Source organism: Nicotiana attenuata, unplaced genomic scaffold (genome assembly GCF_001879085.1).
Source record: "Nicotiana attenuata strain UT unplaced genomic scaffold, NIATTr2, whole genome shotgun sequence".
Lineage (NCBI taxonomy): Eukaryota > Viridiplantae > Streptophyta > Magnoliopsida > Solanales > Solanaceae > Nicotiana > Nicotiana attenuata.
This window is the reverse complement of record NW_017670240.1, coordinates 229435-238598: the sequence shown is the minus strand read 5'-3', so window position 1 is coordinate 238598 and position 9164 is coordinate 229435. Positions and strand designations below refer to the sequence as shown.

Here is a 9164-nt window from a genome sequence, read left to right as displayed (position 1 = left end):
AAAAACATCGAAATTTACGAAGTTGGCAAAACCCGAGCCCCGGGACCACTTCTCGAAAAATCAGAAAATTAACATCACCGGATTCCTTATCTCGCCACGAGTCTATGCATATCAAATTTACCAAAATTGGGGTCCATTTGACCCCTCAAATTCCATTTTGAAATACCAAATTTCCAAGCCCTAGCTTTACCCTCTTTTGATGAATTTCCACAATTTCCATGTAAATTCTACCATTAATTCATGTATTAAAGTCAAGGAACTCACCTCCAATCACACCTACTCGAAATCCCCTTCAATTTCCATCCAAGAGCTCTCAAGGTTGCTTAAAAATGGTGGAAATGGACTTAAGCTCGCGGAACAAATGAGCTCTAAAAACCCTTCTGATAACAGGGATTTTCGCATCTGCGGTCCCATTACCGCATTTGCGTCTACCGCTTCTGCGGTCGGATTTTCGCTTCTGCGGATCCTCATTTAAAACCCACGACCGCATCTGCGGTCCTCTACCGCATATGCGGACCTCGCCTCTGCGGATGGTTGTCCGCTTCTGCGGAAATGCCAAATCCACACCCTTCCGCTTCTGCGACATATCTACCGCATCTGCGGCACCGCAGATGCGGCTCCAAGCCCGCACCTGTGGAGACAGCCCCTTACCTCAAAACTCGCACCTGCGACCAACTACTCGCATCTGCGGAACCGCATATGCGGCCCATATTCCGCAGATGCGGAAACACCGGATACAGCAAAAACCTGTAATTCACCAAGGTTCAAAACTCCCCGATAGCCATCCGAAATCATCCTGAGGCCCCCGTGACCTCAACCAAAAACACAAACATGATCCAACACCTTATTCAAACTTGCTTGAATCATCAAAACACCACAAATAACACCTAAACCATCAAATTACATCGAATCCAAGCCTAAGTTCATCCAAATCTTTCAAAACTCGCATTCGATCAAAAACCCAACTAAAACACCTCCGCATGATCTGAAATTTTGCACACACATCCAAAATCACCTAACGAAGCTACAGCAACTCTCGGAATTCCATTCCGACCCTCGGATCAAAATCTTACCAACCGGAATTCGCCAAAACACTAACTTCGCCAATTCAAGCCTAATTCTATACCGGACTTCCAAAATCAATTCCGATCACACTCCTAAGTCACAAATCATCCCCCGAAGCTAACCAAATCACCGGAAATCACATCCGGGCCCTCTAACTTATAAGTCAACATCCGGTTGACTTTTCCAATTCAAACCTTCCTTAAAGAGACTAAGTGTCTCATTTCCATCCAAACCAATCCAAATCGACTCATTCACTCAAGACTCTTATAATAAAACATAAGGAAGCAGAAAATGGGGAAGACGGGGCGGTAACTCACGTGACGACGAGCCGGGTCGTCACAGATTCAAACCTAAGGATTTTCAAACTTCCGAATTCCGGAAACGATGCCGAAACCTATCAAACCTCACCCGAATGACCTGAAATTTTGCACACACGTCACAAATGACATAACGGACCTACTCCAATTTTTGGAATTCCATTCCGATCCTGATATCAAGATTTCCACTGTCGACCGAAAAATACCAAATTTCCAATTTCGCCGATTCAAGCCTAAATCTACCACGGACTTCCAAATTATATTCCGAACACGCTCCTAAGTCCAAAATTACCTAACGAATCTATCCGAACCATCAGAATTCACATCCGAGATCTTCTACACATAAGTCAACATCCGGTTGACTTTTCCAACTTAAGCTTCTAAATAAGAGACTAAGTGTCTCATTCCACTCCAAGACCACTCCGAACACAAAACAACCACGATATGATGAAATACAGCTAAACAACACATAAGGAAGCAGAGATGGGGAAAACGGGACTGTAACTCATGTAACGACCGGCCGGATCGTTACACATCCCGCTCATTAAATATCTTTTTGCGGCAGTAAGAAATTCGGTCGTTACAACTCCTTTTTAACGGCTAGTTTGCCTTTCGGTAATTGTATGTCAGTTTCACAAATAACACTTTTAACGGCCTAGTTTCCCTTCGTCGATATGAGAGTTTAATATTGTTTTTTGGTAATTCCCAAATAGTAATCATTACTTCATATGCTTTCACATATATATAGAAGAACGAATAGAAAATACTCAATAATTATATTAAATATCATTGTAAATTACAAAGAACTAAAAATCATATAACCAAATACATACCATCCAACTTGTATAACACTATTTTTACAACTCCAAAAAAGGAAGAGAAGAATTGCAGCATGCACAAATGGCAACATCTTCAAACAACCCTCAGAAAAATAAAGTAAGTTCCTCTTTGGATTCAACTTGTTCTTTAATATTTCAACCGCTTCAACTTGCTCTGCCGCTCATCTTCAAGGGAAAAATATTAGATTTCAAATTTGACCTGTAAAAACAATATGTTCAAACTAGTTTAGTAAGAAAACTTCTCCTAGCTCATTTTGTTTACAGAACCAATGTAACATTTCGATTGCTAGTACTTAGGATGTGAAAGAAAATTTCTACTGCAGGGCTCTTACTTGGGAGACTGTTGTATCAAGAAACCTACAGAACTAGTAGTCATATTCCACTCAAGCTTAAGATTTTTGTGCCCTCTTTCCACAAATCAAATGAGAGATGAAATTGAAATTGCAGCCTCGGTTACAACTACCTCTTTTAACAAAAATGTCTTACTTGTTGTCTATTTAGCATGCTGTAAATTGACTGGATAACATATTTCATAACCTTATATTACAAAAGGTACATAAAAAGTTATTTTATGAGTGTTTCAGGGAAAAAATGAATAGTGACTGGTTAGATTTTTCCTATTTCTTGTTGAGAAACTAGAGCTAGCTTTGGTTGGATATGAGTTTATCAACCTACTCTGGATTTATAATTCACAAGCTCTGAGCAAATTATCCAGTTGCAAGTAAAATCAATAGTCCTACCCTCTAGCTGTGTTTTCTATAACAGGACACTATTATAGGACTGATACTACAAGCACGATGATCGTGGGTAATGGCGGATCTTCTAAATAATCTGAAGATAATTACATAGGCACAACATGAATTGAAAAACGTAGTAGGGATAAATAACAATGTCGAAGGATCATAACACATAAATGTCCTCATACAGACTAACGTCTTAAGACAATTTGACTCAGTTGCTTTACTTGCTTCCTCATTAACTATTCAAATTATGAATTTATAAAGAATAGATGCAAAGCTTACTGAAAGTTTTAAAGCTCATAGTAAATTACCATGCCCAAGAAGAGAGGCACGGAATCATCTCTAATAGAAAATGAAACATCATAGTTGGAACTTGACCCCATCATAAATTGTCCACAAAAATAGATAGGAATTCATACCTTAAATATTTCTGACAAACATAACATAAGTCCTCTTGTGCTTCAACTTGCTCTTTAACATTTTATATTCTTTTACTTGCTCCACACTTTCTTCAAGGCCAGGTTCTTCACATCATCTTCTAGATCTATTAAAAGAGTAGGTTTATGTTAGTTTATCAAAAAAAGTACAAATACTTGAACTAGAGAAAAGTTAAAATCATTATTAACCACAATCAAGACTTTGTTTTTCCTTTCTTTTGTCTTTTAATACTTTATTTACAAGAAATGAGTCCATTATTTCAGTTGATAAGTTAAATTACCAATTTTTATAAGTCAAAAACTCACAGATTTTATACTTTCACAGAGTTATAAACATATCTCAAGATGATAAACTCAAAATGAAAGACTATGGAGTGGTTTAATTCATACCAATATTTGGAGAAAGTGTATATTTTCATCTTTATTGAGTAATTTATGCATATTGTGCTGGCAGTCTATAGTTAATCTGCCACTAGTTTGTCAACGAGGTAATGTGATTTTTCGAGAAAATGTGTTTGACATCTTTAGAAATTAGTTATAGCTACCATATACCAATTAATCAATGGGAAAACATGACTACAAAGGAAGTTTGTTAACATCATTAAGAGCGAGTTGTCAATAAAATTGATTTGTAGATCAGTCTTATCTAACTCTATCTGAGTCTGAGATTAGGGCTACATACTCTTTCTTAGCCTTCTCCCTCCTCATATCTCCTAGCCTGTCCTAAGTGCTCCTGAGTAGCATGACGAACTGCTAAGTCCATTAAACCATCACACTGTTAGCATCTTTTTTGTAAACATGGCAAACCACATCTATTATATTTTGAAACAACATTTGTAAACCTTCTAAAAAATAAATTAACAACCATACCGATGACTTAAAACCTACTCAAGGGATGTAGAGCTTAAAGTTATGCGTTGAAAAAGATATCCATCTTTATAAAGACATAAAATTTTGCATATAGGACATACCTTCAGAATAAAAAAAAGTCATAGTAAAAATTATAAGTTTGCTGATTCAAACTAATGTACAACCTTAATCTAACAACAAACTAATATGCAACCTTAATCCAAAAACAAACTAATATATAACCTGACAGAAATGATAATAATCATGCTAAAAGTAGACTATCTACAACAAAGTTCTCACACAAACGTGGATTCAACTTTAATGATTAAATTATTGGTAATTCAGCATGAATGCATTGTTGTGACATCATAAAGTATATCATGAAGTCACATTATATAATACAAGTTGTATCTTTAAGAAAGATAAAGATCAAAATTTTGCAAATGAAGTAGGTCCCAAGATTCTCTTTTCCATTTATCCAAGCCTTTTATATTTAACAAGCAAAGAACCATAAAAGATCAATTGTAGAGGAGGACAAAAAAGACAAAGAAGGAACTCAAATTTACAAATTAACACTTCACTCACTTAGAGAAATATAATAAATAATAGCATTACACTTTGCTGACAACTTTTACTATATAGCACCTTAGGTTTTGAGTGCACAACACCCCCAATACTTTGATTTCTTAAACAACTAAAATACCTCAGAATAGTCAATTTGACATCCCTAAATTCACAAGCACTAAATATTCATCGCAGCTGATGAATGGCATCTGAAAGAAATAGAAATAAAAAATAAAAAAATGAAGAGAAACACTAGAAACAAAGAAAAAAAAATGAGCCATGTTAAGAAAAGAGTTAAGCGTGTGTTACTTATATTTATGAAATTAAGCAAGAATATCATTTAATTTTAACTAGAAAATATAAAAATGTAGAGAATAAATCTATAAATCGAGAATTTTCAAGTATAAATATATTCAATTTGATTTTCAGCGAAATTTTATAATACGGGAAGTTACTACTGTAAAAGGGATTTAAGGAGAGAAGATGATGAAGCTTACCATGAGAAGGAGAACAAACACTAAGACTAATTCACTAGAGAGGCGCAAAGAATGCAAAATCGCAGTTACGACAGGCAGAGTTTAGGTCGTTTCGCTTTAGTTAGAGAGGGGACGTGGGGGTGGACTTGGGGGGAGGGGGGAATTTGGGATAAAACTGCCCTTTTTTTCTTTTTTAATTACTATAAATTATGTTTTAACAAAGGGATGGTATACTTTTAACGACAAAGATATTTTTCCCTCGCTAGTGTTAGAACCAAAACTTGACTTTAACGTTCAGAATAATTCTCGATCGATAGACATATACTTATAACGACCGGTTTCATGTCCTTATATAAAATAGTGGTCACTAAAGATTAAATTTGTTGTAGTGTGGATTACTTTATTCCGTGTCAATCCATTAGGTTCCTTATATTCTATTTTGTTTGATTAGCAATTAGAATATTAAGCCACGAACCCTATAGGGATTTTCTTCATCTTGTCCTACCAATGTAATCCTTTGACATAATGATATATCTTTGACGTTCCGAGATTGTCACGACCCAACTCCATGCCAGGCCGTGATGGCGTCCAGCACCGTTACTAGACAAGCCAACAACGAAAAACCTAGTGATTCCACATTTTAACGAGTTTTCCATATAGAATTTTTTTTCATAATTTAAAAGATTTAATAAGTTGATTTAAGTTGATAAATGAAAGCAGTTAGAAACATTTATAACCATAGGAACAGAACCCAAAAGTCACTAGTCTACTAATGTGTACCAAGATCTAGTATCACAAGTATGTGGGCAACTAGTAGAATATATAAAAGATATCTATCCTACTGCCTAAAATAGAATAGATAGCAACAAAACAAAAGAGAGACTCCGGCATAATGCTGAACGGCTCGGAAGGGGAGGCAGCTCACCGTGAAATCTCGAACCAGGATCAAGTATGTGCGCCGGACGGGTAACCAAATGCACCTGCCTCATATCCTGTACAATTAAGTACAGAAGTGTAGTATGAGTACATAAACAACATGTACCGAGTAAGTATCCAGTCTAACCTCGAAGAAGTAGTGACAAGGGATCGACTTTGACACTTACTATGGGATAACAATAATAAATTAAAATATTATACTAAGCATGGATTTCATGAATAATACTGGAAGCCCAATAACAGGAAATAATAACTTCTTCTTTCACAAGTATAAATTCCAAGTTCAGTTTTATAATTTAACAGCTTACATTTTAAGACATTTAAGCAATATCAATCATGGGGAGTTCCAAAGAATTATCATACGCAAATTATGCCGAGGTCGTACGGCCCGATCCAACATAATATTTAAACTGTGCACTGGCGAGGGTCGAACGGCACAAACCATAGATGCATCTATCTATTACCGAGGCATTCGGCCCGATCGACAAATAGCAATTAGTTTTAAAGAAAACATAAATTTCTCATTTACAGTCAAGTATTCCATTCAATCTTCAAGTAAGTGAATTTAACATTTTACAATTCTTTTATCAAGTTCCAACATGACTTAAGCAATTAAATTAGCAAGTAAAGGCACAAACATTTCAAATAAAGCATGATACGGGGGCTAAACTACCCGGACAATAGCATGATAGTAGCTATGTACGGACTCTCGTCATCTCTTACGTACGTAGCCCCCACAAACAGGTACACACATTTATTTAATTCACCTATGGGGTTAATTCCCTCTTACAAGGTTAGAAAGGAGACTTACCTCGTCTCAAAGCCTACTTCCAAATTCAAGAATGCGCTCAAACCCTCAAATCGGAGCCGAACAATCCAAAAGTATTCAAATAGTGTAAAAACTAACCAATATATGTTCAAAAGTTTATATTCTAACTATTTAGGTGATTACCCAACCCTAAATGTAAGGTTTCTAAAATTCACCCCCGGGCCCACATGCCCGGATTCTGAAAATTTTTCAAGAAAGTTGTTACCCATAACCTTAGGAACATAAATATATGATTTTCGCTAAGTTTCATAATCATTTTCGTGGTAAAATCTCATTTTTATCAAAACCCTAGGTTTTCACCAAAACCCATAATTTTCATTAATTTACATGTTATAATCTACCCATAAACTATGTATTTATTTCACATTGGGTAGGAATTATTACCTCAAAGTGTTAGGTGAAATCCCTTCTCTAAGAGCTCCAAAAATCGCCCCAAAATGAAATAAATGAGCTCAAAATGCCTAAGTCCCATATTAAATGAGGTTCTGCCTTCTGTGATTTTCGCACCTGCGGTGCCTTGGCCGTATCTGTGGTCTCGCACCTGCGGTGCTCTATCCGCTTCTGCGGAACTCTTTGAGTCCAGCGTGGGCCGCTACTGCGGCCATCGAGCCGCTTCTGCGCCCAACTCCGCACCTGCGCCTTTCCCTTTCGCCCCTGCGCATTCGCGGGTGCACACAAATCTCCGCACCTGCGGTCCCTTTCCAAATGCTCCAGAACCGCTTCTACGGCCAATTCCTCGCACCTGCGAGCTCATAACTGCGGCTGGCCCAACGCAGGTGTGATTATGATAGACCTGATGCTTTAGCTGTTGCTCAAAATTCTCAGTTTTGTCCGATCCTCGTCCGATCGACTCTCGGGACTCCCGGGGCCCCACCCGAACATACCCACAAGTCTAGAATCATAAAACGGACTCGCTCGAACTCTCGGGACGCACGAAACAACATTAAAACTAAGAATCACACCCCAAAACCAATTGAATCAAACTTATGAACTTCAAGTTCTTCAATTTACTTCCAATGCGCCGAAACGTACTTATACTACTCGGAATGACATCAAATTTTGCGTGCAATTCTTAAATGACATTATGAAACTATTCCCGGTCTCGGAATTCCGTTTGGATCTCGATATCACCAAACCCCGCTCCTAACAAAATTTTGAAGAACTTCTATAACCTTCAAGAACCAACTTTCACTATTAGGTGCCAAAACGCTCTCGGGTCATCCAAAACCCGTCCGAGAATACGCCCAAGTCCGAAATCATCATACGAACCTATTGGAACTGTCGAATCCCGATTCTGAGGTCGTTTACTCAAAATGTTGACCGAAGTCAAACTTGGCCTTTTAAGCTAACCTTAAGGAACCAAGTGTTCCGATTTCAACCCAAACTCTTCCAAATTCCGAACTAACCATCCCCGCAAGTCATAAATCAGTAAAAGCAAGTACGAGAAGTCTTACTTAGGGGAACGGGGTTCTAGAAAGCAAAACGACCGGTCAGGTCGTTACATTCTCCACCTCTTAAACAAACGTTCATTCTCAAAGGGGTTTAGATTCATACCTGAAGTGCTGAATAAGTGTGGATATCTGCTCCACATGTCCTCCTCGGACTCCAAGGTCGCCTCCTCAACTGGTTGGCCCCTCCACTGAACCTTTACCATGAAAATCCTCTTGGATCTCAACTGGCGATCCTGTCTAGAAACAATGGCAACTGGCTCCTCCTCATAACCCAAGCTCTCATCTAGCTGAATAGTGCTGAAATATAACACATGTGACAAGTGGGCGTGATACCTCCGGAGAATAGACATGTGAAAAATCGGATGAACTCTTGATAGGCTGGGAGGTAAAGCAAGCTCATAAGCAACCTCCCCAACTCGCCTCATCTCCTTAAATGGTCCTATAAACCTTGGGTTCAACTTGCCTTTCTTTCTGAATCTCATAATCCCCTACATCGGCGAGACAATCAAAAGAACCTTCTCGCCCACCATAATTGATAAATCACGCACCTTCTGGTCCGCCTAACTCTTTTGTCTAGACTGTGCTATACGAATTCGCTCCTGAATCAACTCTACCTTTTCCAAGGCATCCTTCACCAAATCAGTACCATATAACTTAGCCT

At 38.0% G+C, this 9164-nt stretch overlaps 1 long non-coding RNA gene across 1 annotated transcript; it reads right to left on the bottom strand.

The window, feature by feature from the left end:
* Positions 1–2139: 2139 nt before the first annotated feature.
* On the bottom strand, positions 2140–5438 carry LOC109236482. The gene is made up of 4 exons (XR_002069499.1): positions 5309–5438; positions 4081–4148; positions 3381–3505; positions 2140–2420 (listed from the first exon to the last, which is right to left on the bottom strand). It is a non-coding gene; the product is annotated as an uncharacterized LOC109236482 (long non-coding RNA).
* Positions 5439–9164: the final 3726 nt, after the last annotated feature.